This window comes from Lissotriton vulgaris, chromosome 4_1 (genome assembly GCF_964263255.1).
Source record: "Lissotriton vulgaris chromosome 4_1, aLisVul1.2, whole genome shotgun sequence".
Classification (NCBI taxonomy): Eukaryota; Metazoa; Chordata; class Amphibia; order Caudata; family Salamandridae; genus Lissotriton; species Lissotriton vulgaris.
Genome location: NC_141691.1, coordinates 1,036,180,220 through 1,036,187,226, shown reverse-complemented (window position 1 = coordinate 1,036,187,226; position 7,007 = coordinate 1,036,180,220).

The window sequence follows — 7,007 nt, the reverse complement described above, 5'->3', positions numbered from 1 at the left end:
TAACTTTCAACCGCTTCCAGTTTGACATTGTCTATAGTGGAGGTTGGATGCACTTTATGGTGTCGGGTTATTACCATAATCTTGGTTTTTGTACTGTTTATTGCTAGCAAATTCTGTTTGGTGTAGCAGGTCGATTCCTGTAATAGACGTTGCAGGCCTATTCTTGTCTGGCTTAGTAGGACCACATCGTCGGCATAGGATAGGTGTGTTATACAGAGATTACCTAGCCGCGGTGGATGAGCATTGATCTTATCAAGGCTTGCTGTTAGATCCGCCATGAATAAATTGAAAAGGTGAGGGCCAGGACACAGCCTTGCTTTAAGCCATTAAAGGTATTGATCTTCCGGGTTAGCCTCTGTCCGTTGTCGATCTTTACCTGCATCCAGGTGTTACTATACAGGTCAATGATCGGCGTTAGGATTGAGTCTAGCAGGCCCTGCTGCTTCAATTTGGCCCATAGTAATTTCCTGTTGACACGGTCGAAGGCCGCCTTAAAGTCAACGAAGCAGGTATAAAGTTCCTGGTGGTTTTGTAGGCTTTTTTCACCAATTAAGCATAACGCCATTGCGTTTGCCATGGTGCCTGTTCCGCGACGAAACCCTGTCTGGTTTAACGGGATTTTGCTGTGCATGTCCGACCATTGAGCTAGATCGGCTAGCACCAGGGATGCGTAGTATTTGGCTTCCGCATCGATCAGGGCTATTAAGCGGTAGTTAGTTGGATTTTTGCGGTCTCCGCCTTTGTAGATGGGGTTGATAATGGCACCCCTCCAGCTTTCCGGGACCCGACCTGAGTTGCTAATTGACCGAAACAGAACGTTGAATTTGCATGCCCAGAACTTGGGGTCCTCTTTGTAGATTGCCTGCGGAATGCCATTCGGCCCCGGCGCACTCTCTTGTTTGCCTTTCTTGATTATTTTTAGTATTCGGCACTCGTCGTCTGTCCATATTGATTGATCCATGTCTTCCTGGCCGATGATCGAGCCATTAGTGCTGGTAATAGTCATTTTTTCTTGGTTCATAGCTCTTGGCATTTCGGGTTCAGTTGTTGACGTTGTGATCTGGTTCGTCGTTAGGTTTATTGAGAATGTATTGACTATGTGTTTGGCCCAATCGCTTTCGGTGATGCATGTCATATTTACAGGTTGAGCTGCTCTGTTAATGGAGTTGACTTGTATCCAGAACGCCCTGGAGTCTGATTTTTTTTGTTGTGCAGCAATTTGACCCAGAAGTCGTTAGCTTTGTTCCTTTTTTCCATCCAAATCAGCTTCTTGTATTGCCTCCTTGTCGATCGGACTTCTTGCCAGATACTTGGGTTTGTCCTTAATCCTTGTGCCCGTCTTGTGAGTTTCTGAAGTTGTTTCCTCATAGACAGTGCTGTTTTTGTGAGTTTTATATCAGTCTTCTGATAGGTCTTCTTTTTTGCGTTACTATTGGACCTTGGTAGCCTTTCCAGGAAGTCAGACCAGGTTTCTGAACATAAGTCCTTTTCTGCAGTTGTTTGTTTGAACAGTTTCTTAGCGTCTAACGCTATTTGTGGTAGGGTGTTACTTGACCACCTTAACCGCTTCAGGTTGATTGTTGAGGTTATGCTTGGGATAGTTGGTGCCTTTACGTGCCTGGAGGGACTCAGTTTCATCTCAATGTGTTGCATTGAGTGATCGCTGTCTAGTGAGCAGAGTATTTGGAATTTTTTAATTAGACTTAGCAGGGGTAGTGTAACTAATGTATAATCCAAGGTGGAGCTTGCATTGTGGCCTGTATAGGTAGCAGCAGGGGGTTTGTCATGAAAGGTTCTTCCGTTTATTACCCGTAGGCCAAGGCGTTCAAAGTCCCACATCAGTTGCCTACCCACTTTGTCTGTCTTCTTAACAGATATAATCTCCTGGGGTTCAACATCCCACAGTCCTTTTGCTACAGAGATGTTGACCTCATCTTCCGGTGGATGTAGAAGGTTGATGTTATAATCTCCCGTGACAATATTCTCCCAACTTGGATGTTCAAGGCGGGTGTTGGTTACTACATTGACTACACGGTTGAAGAGGTCCTTTTTAGCCGATTTTTTCGGGTGGGTGTATAAATTGATCAAGATGATTGTTCTGGCATTGCTTTTTGTTGTGCTCTCCGGTTTAATAATTTGTATATCTGGCGTAAGCATGGGCGGAAAATTCGCAAATTTTACTGAAAATTCGCAAATTCGCACGCAGCGGATTTTTTTTCTTGGTGATACAATGTTGCGGCGCGCGGCGTTCACTTACCGTCATTCAGCGTTTGCCCAGTTGTTTTTTCTCGATATTTTGCGAGTGCTGCGCCATTTTGGATCTTGCTGCGAGATCCCGCGGGAGTTTGGCGACCGCAATTACGTCATCGCACTCGCCACCTTGCAGAGCGAGAGTTTATCAACGCGAGTACGCCGTGATCACGTATTGCGGGAGTTCGCAATTACGAACTCGTACATGCGGCGAGCAGCAACAATCTTGCACTCGCGAAAATACAAAATGTGCAATTCTGCACAAGAAATCCACCAGCAAGCAGCATAAACCTTCTGAAAATGATGATTTTTATCTGAATAACTCCTCAGGTTGACATTTGCCTGCACTTTTTTTGCAAGGAGTGTGGGTGGGGCTGGTGGGAGGAAGGAAGTGCCCCACAGTCTCCAACTTTCTGTTCCTGTCCAGCAGGCTCCTCCCAGTGCTTTGTCCATCTCCTGGTCACTTTTCATTTGGATCTGGAGCTGGAAGGATTACTTTTTATGGATGCTGCTGGATATTTGGATTTGAGGCCTTTTTGACTTTCTTTGGATCACTTTTGGATTTGAAATTTCACAAGTAAGTTTGTTTGGGGTGTTACAGTTGCTGCAACTACAATTTTGTAATTTTTGATTTTTGGGCTGTTGTTGGGGCCTTTTGCCCAGGGGTACTCAGTGGTGGGTGGACTGAGTCTTTCTGTGGGGTCTCTTTAATAAAAACATCATGGAGGGCCTGGATGGCTTGGGATTGTGCTGATTTTTCTGTGATTTTCGTTTTTTTGGGCTGTTGTGGCCTTTTCACCAGGGCTAGTGAGTGGTGCATGTGCCTAGTCTTTTTGTGGGGTGTCTTGAATTTAAACATCATGGAGGGCCCGGATGGCATGGGATTGTGCTGATTTTTCTGTGTTTTTTGATTTTTTGGAGTGTTCATGGGGACAGGCCATGTGGGTGGGGGCCATTTTGAGTTCTGCTACAGTCCCAGCCATGTGCTGGGAGGGAGGGGGCCATTTTGAATGCAGGCAGTATTCTTAGGTCTGCAACCATTTTGCCTAGCTTTCAAGTCTATGCCCAGGGGTAGTGAGTGGTGCATAGGCCTAGTCTTTCTGTGGGGTGTCTTGAATTTAAACATCATGGAGGGCATGGAATTGTGCTGATTTTTCTGTGTTTTTCGATATTTTTGGGGTGTATAACTGAACTGATGTTCCTCTGTCTTCCATTGCTTTTAGGTGCACAAGACTCAAGAGAACCACCAGTGCCAGGAAGAAGTCCTGCAGCGGTGTGTGTGTGCAGCATAACGTCACGCGACGTCACGTCTGGCCACAGACAACTCTGCAACTCGTGCAACTGCGGCCTGCTGTTCTGACCTGCTCTGAAGAAGATGGCCCCAAAAAAAGTTCCCCGTAGCTCCTCTAGCAAGAAAGTTGCCAGTAAGGAGCAGAAGAAGCAAGTGCCACCACCACCACCACGCCAACTTAAGTCCAAGCCCTTGAGTGCTGCAGAGGCACTTAGTCTAGTTGTTCAATCACCATCGACCAGTGATGTTGGCTCATCGCAAGAAAGTAGCAGCAATGTCCCTGAATCAACACAGGTTGTTGTAACTCATCTGACGAGTGTTGAACAACCACAGCCGCAACAACAACCACATTGTCAAGCACAAGCCCAAGTACATGTGGAAGGAGAGGCAGCGCAAGGAGATGCGCAAGCAGAGGTGCATGGAGGGTCACAAGTGCCAAAAATAGTTGTTCCTCCCGAAGTAGGGGCACATCAGGAAATCGACAATCAAGGCGAGGTATCATTTGAGGAAGCCACTTCTCTTGATGATCATTCATTGTCTTCCACACCCCTAGCAAGGAAGAGATCAAGGGTGAGGTCTACATCTTCTTCAAGCACACCTCCTTCTGATGATACGGATCACAATTGGGAACCAGCACCACTGCCGTCTGAGAGTGAGGCACACCATGATCTGACAAAGGTACTTAAGCGTAAAAGGAAGGTCGTTGAAAAACTCATAGTTATGGAGTGTGATGAGGCTCAACAAGAAGTGGCGGATACTGCTGCTGATGAAGGCTCTCACGACGACGACCCAGTCATCATAAAGGTCACTGCAGCCCCAGCGGGCATGCAGCAAACAGACATTTTGACCCTAGCCCGAGAAGCTGCTGAGCGTGATGATGTTGTCGACGAGGAGGCAATGGAAGAAACACCACAATCATTGGAGTTAACTAGTACATCAACACCTACCGCTTCCATATTTCTTACTCGCCAGAAGGGACCTCCATCCACCTCGACCTCAATTAGTGGTGGTGAAAGTGCAAAACTTACTGAAGTTCGGCAATCCACATCCTCCACTTCATCAGGCATTAGCAGCAGGACCACCACCACCAGTATCGCCGCCTCCTCCGGCCCCCAAAGACATTTCAAGTCCACAGTTTGGGACTTCTTTAGTGTTTGCCCATAAAAGGAAAACCTCACCATTTCTAGCATTTGTAAGTTTGCAGTTAGTCGTGGTAAGTTTGGTTCCAACTATGGTACCGGAGGCCAGAGAGGTCATCTTGAAAGACAGCACGCTGTCAAAGGGTTTGCGCACCTACAGGCGATCAAGAAAGCCCGAATTGCACGTAATGAAAATGTTGATGTTTCATCTGATGATGACGAGGAGGAAGAGGACGTGTCAAACACTTCACTTACACCCAGTACCCCTGTCAGCAGCACACCCCATGTGAGCCACACTAAGAGTGTGGGAGAGAGTGAGACACAAATGCGAAAAAGTTCATCCGCGAGCGTAACTGGGTCGAAGAAATCATCATCATCACCGTAAATGCTTGGTCCAGGGCAACATTAAAAAGATGTTGTTTACAGAAGCGCCATATGAATGCAACCACCCACTGACGCGTCTGTATAACACTAAGCTGGCTAAAATGCTAGCTCTGGACCTTCTCCCTTTTTCTTTTGTAGAAGGGGTTGGTTTTCTAGAATTAGTGGCAGCACTCTGCCCTAAATGGAAGGTTCCTAGCCGGTTCTATTTTGCCAGAGTTGCGGTTCCAGCACTACATGAAGATGTGCTGGAGGTGATTGGGGCAGCTTTGCAGAAGAGTGCTGTTCACACTATACATCTGACAACAGACATGTGGACCAGTGGCACAGGTGCTGATTACATGTGCATCACTGCACACTGGGTCTCTTTTTCAGGGGTTAAAGCAAAGCTAAACGCAGGTGTTGACCCGGACCAAGTTTTTAAAGCTGCTCGGAAACATGCAACACTAGCCATGTTTGGCTTGGAGAAACGTCACACAGCACAAAACATTTTGGATGAGTTTAACACAAAGGTCCTTCACTGGCTGTTCCCAAAAAAACGCCAGATTGGTTATGTTTCCATGGATAATGGCGCCAATGTAGTTAAGGCCATAGAGTTGGGTCACTATTTCAGAGTGCCGTGTTTGGCGCACTGTATAAACCTGGTTGTTAAAAAATTCTTGAGTGATAAAGACAGTCCGGCGTACGAGGTAGTGGACACCTGCCGAAAAATGTGCAACCATTTCAGCCATTCTTTTAAGGCCCGGAAGCATCTGAGGAGCCTGCTACATGAACATCGAATGCCAGTAAAAGCACTCATCCAGGAGGTGGCAACACGTTGGAACTCAAACTTCTACATGCTTGAGCGTCTGTATGAGCAGTACACTGTACTCGATCACTATTTCTTAAAACAGGGTATAGCTCACAAGGACCTGAGGATGGATGCGGCGCAATGGGAGCTAGTTAAAAGCCTGACAGACATGCTTCGTCCTTTTGAGTTCTTCACGCGTGCAGTCAGCAAGGAGGACTGTAATTTGGGAAAAGCTATCCATTGTTGTACATGCTGGAGCACCAACTGAAGGCGGTGTCCTCTGTGTTTAAAACAAATGAAAAAAACCAAGACCCTTTTGTTTTGGCGGAGAAATTATTAGAGCGCCTACAAGGTGATGAACGTCTTAAAATGATCCACTCAGAACAGCATTACATTTGTGCTACTATTCTGGATCCACGCTACAAAAAGGCGCTGGCAGGCAGAGCATTCTTTTTTTTGATGATGAAGATGCTACAAAGTACAAACGTTGGCTGCCAAGAGGTTTGAAAGAGAACGGCAGCTCATTGAAGGAAAAGGCAGTACATCAGCATCAGCAGGCCATCCCCAGTCAAAACAATCCACTTCTGCACCTGTGGCTGTGGCACAAGTAACCTCTCAGCTGTTAAAGACACCGGCAACCGGATCATCTGCACCAGACACAACAGTAACATTGGTTGCTGAAGAGGATTGGCTAACTCTGCTTGGGTTTCGTTCTCAAAAGGTCACAGCAACAGCTAAGCAAAGTGGAGGAACCTTGTAGGAGGACCTTGAGTCGATGGTGCAGGACTATCTGAATGACTCAACAGAGGTCTATGTTAATGCTGACCCATTGGTGTATTGGCATGGGAAAAAAGAATTGTGGCCACAGCTCTCCAACCTGGCTTTAAACTACTTGTCTTGCCCACTCACAAGAGTGTCTTCTGAACGTGTTTTCAGTGCTGCTGGTGGCATTGTAACTCCCAAACGGAGCCGCCTCTCGCCCAAAAATGTGGAGAGGTTAACAATGATCAAGATGATTCAGCACCTCATACCACCAGATTACAAAGTACGAGAAAGCACGCCGGATAAAGACGAGGTGGACAGCAAAGTAGATGAGAGAATTTCTTCTCTGTTAGGTGACACTGAGCTCACCCTGCCTGAATTCGCAGAGTATGGT